At 29.6% G+C, this 7643-nt stretch overlaps 1 long non-coding RNA gene across 1 annotated transcript; it reads right to left on the bottom strand.

The window, feature by feature from the left end:
• Positions 1–2653: 2653 nt before the first annotated feature.
• Positions 2654–5483, bottom strand: LOC143046658 (uncharacterized). The gene is made up of 3 exons (XR_012969211.1): positions 5349–5483; positions 4880–4910; positions 2654–3789 (listed from the first exon to the last, which is right to left on the bottom strand). It is a non-coding gene; the product is annotated as an uncharacterized LOC143046658 (long non-coding RNA).
• Positions 5484–7643: the final 2160 nt, after the last annotated feature.

Raw genomic sequence — 7643 nt, 5'->3', positions numbered from 1 at the left:
GATTCATCTGGAACTTTAATTTTTCTATTTTGTTTATAAATGAGGTACTATCCTGTGTATATGTTGTAAAAGAGGGACGAAAGATACCAAAGGGACAGTCAAACTCATAAATTTGCTGACAACTGGTTTTCAGAAATAATCAATGAGATGTCCCATTCTTTCAAGTGGACTATTGCAAAGTGATATAATAGGTCTGCCAGAAATTTCGGCTGTTTTTAGAAGTTCTTTGTTGACGCCGATATTTTCTTTCATTTTATTGTCCATTTTATGAATTTTAGGCAGTAGGTATAGTCTTCATGTTTGTTTTTCCTTTTTTGAATTCAGATAGTTTCGTGTTGTGTCATCAACATATCCCTGCAGGTGATATTACTTTATTTTATTTTCAATTATTTTGTATCATGTTGATATACCCAAGGTGTTATCTCTTGACAGCTGTGTACAATGTATCTTGTCATTGAGCTATTTCATTGCTTGATTTAAGTACGTTTGTTTGTCTAGAATTACTGTCGATGCATTCTTATCAGCTTTCATAATTACGAAGTCCTTATTTCTGTTATCATCTGTTAGTAAAGAGGTTACTAATTATTCAAGAACTTGCACCCGTATCACAAGCCACGTTCTATTACTTTTAAAAGCATTTCTTTACAAATACAACTTTTAATGCAACTTTGGTATTCGAGTTGATTCATCTAATTGGCTTGATACCCTCTAGTTCTGTTGATTTTTTATAAATTAGTAGACAAATTACACTTTTGAACGTATCGTATTAAAAACGGTAATAATATCTAATAACGGTAAATGAGATACAGAGGGGGAGGGTGTGTGTTAATTCTTGCTATGGATTTATGCAAATTATCTGCAAACATTTTATTTCATCGTCTAAAATACTATTGTTAAATGAATACATAGTTGATGAATAATTGGAAAATGTTTAGTTTGATGAATGAAATGCATTTTTAATACTTGTCGTCGCAGTTTGTTATTTTTATCTAATCTTATTTTGTTTCGTCTTTTTGACGTTTTATTCTGTCGTGTATACATTATTTAACGTATCGGCTGATCGCATTTTTTTTTAGAGTGTATTGATCTGTCATAACATCTCTTTTTTCTACTGTAACAATTATCTTTCTTTTAGAATTGATATCAAATTTGCTTAAATGGATGTCTACGAGAAAACCATGCAAAATCAAAAAAACATCATGAAAGGGGTTGTGGAGTTTTCAGCTGATTTTGGGTTGCTTGTAAAGTATTAAATACTTTTAATAGTTATATGGTTAAAAAATGACAATTTATCTCAAATTGTGTGAATACAGGGCAATTCTATTTTAGTACCAAATTTGCTGGAAAATGTTGTTGAAAATGGACTTTTTTGGGGTTTTTTTATTGAATAGTTCAAAGTACTATATGACAAAAAAATTTGTTTTGCCTTTAAATTCAGACTTTTTACTAAAATAAACTGTAATTTGGATCTTGTTTCAACCTTTTTTTTTGATTTTTTTTTTGACATAAATGTGTTTTTCTAAAATTTGAATTCAGCATGTACTGAAAATGTCCATAAAACCTCAAAAGTCACTCAAATTGAAACAATATTTTGTTAAACGTTATGGTTCACTACAAACTAGTATTCCTTAACGGGATTTTCGTTGCAAATTGATATAAGCTTATTTGAATAAAAGATGAAAAACTGAAAAATATACCTACAATTATCTCCCTTTGTAAAACTCTTCACAATAAAAGGTAGATTTAGTGTCAATAACAGAAGGAGGGAAATCAACAAATGTGCAGAAGGATAGAAAATAATGGTATTTTTGATGAATATGGTGTAGCCAAAAACTTATTTTTATTGAAAGAGTGTAACAAAGACATAGCAAACCATGTGACAAAGACATTCCCACTGCCACTGGGATAAGTCTAATCCTGATCAGATAGTCTAGACATGACTCATGAGGCCAGACTATCACCATAATGTCTAAGTTTCAGACTCACATTTTGAAATGCATATGCTGCAAACATAGACAAGAGTTGGATTGCAGTAGACAAGAAGACAACATGAGTTGCTGCCATCCTTTCATGGCCATTCCAAATATAGCAACGGAAATTCCAAAGCAAAAGTTTCAGTTACAGTTGGTTCTGGTAAGTTTGTTAATTTTTGTTTTTGGTTAGAAAAGCAATTTGACACCATAAAAAAGACCTACTGTAGAAACATCACATCATCTCATAAATGTAGGAAGAAAAGCACTGACCATTTGTCTTTGGGAGAAAAAAAGGGGGGGTATTTACATCATTTTCTTGAAGCAAACACAGATTTAATTTTCATTGACATACATTTATAATGATTTAAAAATGTTAAATGTGTTACCTTCGTTAAAAAAGAATTTTATTATTATTTATTATTAATATGAGGCAGGCATTACCTGTAAATGGGGACGAAGTCTGTATGAATAATTATTTGTAACTTAAATATTTGTTTTAAAAAAAAGAAACGAAAATACCGTAACGTTTCCGATTTTGGTTCTGTTGTTAGGGATTTAGTTGTGACGTTTTTTAAATTATGAAGTCATATGCAATGTAAACAAAGAAACGCTATCATCAGGTAACGAAACATGTCTTACTTTTTCCAATTTGTATCAGAAACATAGTACGGTTGGTGTTAAATTTCAAAGGAAAGAAGGTTGCAAGGAACCTCAAGGTTTTAAGGTGTGTAGAAAGCTAAGCAAAAACAAATGCAAGTTTTTATACAAAATATATTAGAATTAGAGTTCACACATTTGTATTTTCCATGTCTTTTTTAAATGAAAGATAATATCAATGCTAAAACAAAACAAAAAGAAATCTGTTAAAATCAGCTGCAATTTGTTTAACTCAATTGATTGTTTCAATGTACCAACAACGAACAAAAAACCAACAGACACCGATATAATGGTCATTGCATACTACTCGCTGTAAAATACTGTGAGCATGTTTAAAGCCAATCACGTTTTCCTTGTTTATTTGCTTTTCATGTTCAAACTTGGTATATTGATTCATGGATTGTTTTCTTCTTATTATTTTCTTTATAATATACTTGTTAATACTTATAAATAAAGGATTTGAAATATATCAATGAAGCACTGAAAGGACAATTTAACGTACAAAATATGTGGAAGGACTTTAATATCATAAAAGTTGCAAGGAATGACCTTCGTCTGTTTGCACTTTTACACATTTTTGATTGTTCTTAGAATCATATCTGATGTTTCGTAGTCATCTTAACAATAACATACTTATTCGGTTTAATTATATCAACTTTATTTTACTGATTTTAAATTGAGCATGTAAGGGTTTATAGATGTATCTGCAATTCTATAAATCTAATTTTCAATTTGATAAATAGTTATAAAAAGAATGTCTTGATTGGTTTTTTTTTTTTTACTGTTGTATTCATTTATCTTTTGTCATTGTCTCTTTTATTTTGTCCGATAAACCTGTCAATTTTTGACATTTAATCATCAAGTTATTGTATACTGTTGATGTATCCAAAAGATGTTCGTTAATGACACAGTTGCATAGACATGTAATATTTTTTGTATAGAGTTTGTGCCGTCTAAATATATTCATCTGATATATATTTCATTGTATAATACGTTTAATTGGTTCCATCTTATGTTTATATATCTGTTGCTGACAACTTAGTGATTGACGTATGTTGTGTTTATCTGATCATAATCATTTGGCATGGAATCATGAGTAAGATCTTGATATGTAGATACATGTTCCATTCGAAAATCGTCATCATGTCGTGGCCCATGACTACAAAATATAAACTAGTTTGTTAGTATTACATTTCGTCACATATGTGTATAACATAACTAGCGGGATACTTGATAAGATTTTGATTTTGATCTGGAATCTAGGACTTTGATGAAGTTTTATCTGCACTATTAAGATGTAGTTTTTAACCAAAAAAAAAAATCCGCACAAACAATACCCATAAAAATTTAATGCATTACACTTTTTCAAAGAGAAGATTATGTACTAGACATGTTCAATAAAACGATACACGTATAGCAGATAGTCTACATAAGGACACAATGGTCAACATAAGTATTTATTTTTTTTAACACGTCAATCCTGGATAAAGTTTAATAACAGTTTTGAATCTTGAAGATTCATTCGTACAAATTAAATTTTATGAAGCTATACCGATTATGAGATGAAAATTCGCATCTGATGAGTGAAAAAATGATCTGTCCTGTGTCCTGATATATATTTCTGTAGGTAAGCCGAATATTTCTTTTACATTCAGCGTGATTAAAACTCCTTGAAAAAACACATATAACTTACATGTAAAAAGATTGTGACTAGCATTGCGCATCATACTTCATTCTTTTTATTTATTGAAACTAAATTGAGATTTAGCAGTTTAAAAAAATCACCCATGAAAAGAACTTAACATATAGGTCAGTAGAAATAACCAAACAATGACTTTAATAATCTGCTTTATACGGATTCAATAAAATTCACTATAATCACAATTAAATTCTGACTTTCCAATACCTAATTTAAAATTGAGCGTGTGAAAATCGAACAATTATGGCATGATATATACTATGAAATTAGTAATACCACCAATATTTATCACATTTGTCAACAATGCTTTCAATATGTTTCATTGCTGTTCTGTTGTCACTGTGCCACTAAATATTGGTATATGAAATTAATGAGCATCATTTATATTTCGAGTACGATAACACTTTATACGATTTTGGGCGTCTTTTCAATGAATTATTTGTGGTTGTTTTCTTTGTTTACCATTTGAATTAAATTGTGTCTTTTCTTATGGAAGGCTAATCAAATATTTGTGCAAGTAAAGATATCAAATTATAAATAACATAAATACCTCTGAGGTATCTTCGTTACATCATTGTTGCCTACAAAAAAACAAATAATGGTTTCAAACTATAAACAGACTTTAAGTTTACTCATTACATGTAATACCTTATGCTTTTTAAGCTATTTCGTGATTTTTATTTGTGTAAAATCTTCGATAAAACATTATTCAAAGTGTACTTTTCATTTAGTAAGATCTATATTGATGTTATATACCTTTGATTTAATATACCGTTTGAATTAACACATTTGCTGTTCGGTGTGAGGCAAGGCTCCGTGTTGAAAACCGAACTATAAAGGTTTACTTTTATAAAATTGTGACTTGGATGGAGAAAGATTTTATTTATACATTTAATGCTTCTTCTTATATCTATATTCAATGACTACCAAATTGACATTGCTATACATTAGTTAATTTTCAGTGAAATATGAAATATTGAGCATTGCAAGAAGAAATAATAAGCGAAAATAATTCTTACCGTCTTTTTTACGACATGTGCGTTTTTTAATTACTGGAATACACACAGTGGATGCAATCAAAGCACCAAAAAGAACACCACCAGTGAAAAGTCCAACCTGGGTGGATAGTAAGCAGCTGTTATCTTCTTTTTTTGAAGAAACTATTTAAAATAAATTAGAATACAGCTTCAGTTATTTTAAGCATTAATTTGTTCATCATTTTTTTTAAGTGACATTAAATATCATAATATCAGCAGCAAATGACTGATTCAAATTCCTTTTTTTTATATTTCATTAACACAAACATATAGTAAATATTTATTAAAAAACAAAAAGGCATTTTTTATATTGAGATAATACATTGGTTAAAGTTTGAATGAGAGAGAGGGAGAGAACAACCTTCCTTATGTACAATTGAAATCTTTATATTGAGGTGCACATCACTGATTTAATAATCCTATTACACGATTAAGAACTTTGTGTGATGAAATGGAAAAAAAGTTACCATAGGTCCCAGTATTATAATAAAAAAAGTCAAAAATGCCAAACATATTGTATTGGGAATCATTAAGGACCCTGCATTTTGAAAGTGTTTTTTTTTCTTTCATAAACAGCAGTTGATTAGGTAACATATTCACACATCGTTGAGCGCTTTAAACGGAGGTTTAATCCATAATTTTCTATATTTAAAATGTCTGTACAAAGACAGGATTATGACAGTTGTTGTCCATTCGTTTAATGTTTTTATCATTTGATTTTGCAATTCGATTAGGAACTCTTCGTTTTGAATTTTCCTCGAAGTTCAATATTTTTGTTGTTTTACTATTTATAAATAATTTGTAGTTTTTCTACACGACAGACGATGTTTATCAATAACAATGAATTACACTATTAACCAATTGAGTGGAAACGGTTCGATTTATATGTAATTGAGTTTACCGTATTGTTTTTCTATACTCAAATTTGTAAAAACTCCAAAACACCAGTATTTTTTATGTTTTTACTTTGTATGAATACTTTGTTATTTGTGTACACGACAAACGATATTTATCAATAAAAATGAATTACACTATTAACCAGATTGAGTGGAAACAGTTCGATTTATATGTAATTGATTAAACCATATTGTTTTTCTATACTAACATTTGTAAAAACTTCAAAATACCTCGAGTGTCAAGTTTTTTTTCTTTAACCTGGTAAACATCAGTTACGACTGATACAGTAGGAAATATTATGTCATTACAAAGTTATTTTAAGCACAATTACTTACAGCCATCAGTGCAAACTGCAGTATAGTTATCGCACACACCATTTAAACAATATCTAGTGTGAAATCCCCAAACACATGAACCATTTCGAGGGTAGCAATGTTGGTCAATGCAATTTTCGGAGCAGTTCTTATCACAGTCACTACCCCAAAAGGTCTTGTGACAACCTGAAAAAGGAGAAATAGAACTGTATTTTTTTCTATTATGGCTTCTCCTTTAAGATTGTGATGTGGTTACACATGTTAGCGGGATTACAACCCTCCACTAACCTGGGACAAATGTTTAGCTGTACAACATAAGAACGAACTATAAAAATCAGTTGAAAAGGCTTAACTAATCAGATGGACAAATATACAAGTGGACGTGGCCGGGTACTTGTACATCCCAACAACAAAAAGACACTAGGTACAGATCTTAGAGTACTTGCAGATAACTGACAGCTAGTTCAAAGCCACTAACAATTTATAAAAAAAATCATGCGTTTAAGACTATATAAGACCAGTATCTTTATAGTACAGACGTCATGTACTGGTATCTTAATGTTTAAAAAAATGAGTTGGTTTTTTTTCCTTTAGTCTTTTGATTATTCTTTAAAACATGATGTTAATTTGTTAAGTTTTAAATGATTGATTAATCAGTTTTTAGTTTTTTGACTTTGCGTCGCTTGAATTTTGTGTCCTTTTTATATTCTTTCTTTCATTCTTGTCGTGTTACTCAAAATAATAAATTCTGCATTGACACACGTGTTAAACAATAGCATATCTTTATGTGCTTTTCCAAAGTCCTAATCTATTAACTTAGATATTTTATTGTATGAAATTTATTTCATTTTATCATTCATGGACTTTAAAGAAAAGTATACTAAATTTGATGTGTTCGTTGTTAAAGGCATTCATTGACTTTTAATGTCTAAAGCCATGCCTTTGGTGTACTGTGATTGAATGTTTCATTGTGGTGTAAAAGGGAGACAGAAGATAACAAGAACTATTCAAACTCAGCAGTCGATTACTTACTGTGTAAGTCATGGCAACAAATCAAAAAAATATC

The sequence above is a fragment of the Mytilus galloprovincialis genome, chromosome 9 (assembly GCF_965363235.1).
Source record: "Mytilus galloprovincialis chromosome 9, xbMytGall1.hap1.1, whole genome shotgun sequence".
In the NCBI taxonomy this organism is placed as follows: domain Eukaryota; kingdom Metazoa; phylum Mollusca; class Bivalvia; order Mytilida; family Mytilidae; genus Mytilus; species Mytilus galloprovincialis.
Note: the sequence above shows the minus strand (reverse complement) of the source record. Positions and strands in the feature narration are given on the sequence as shown.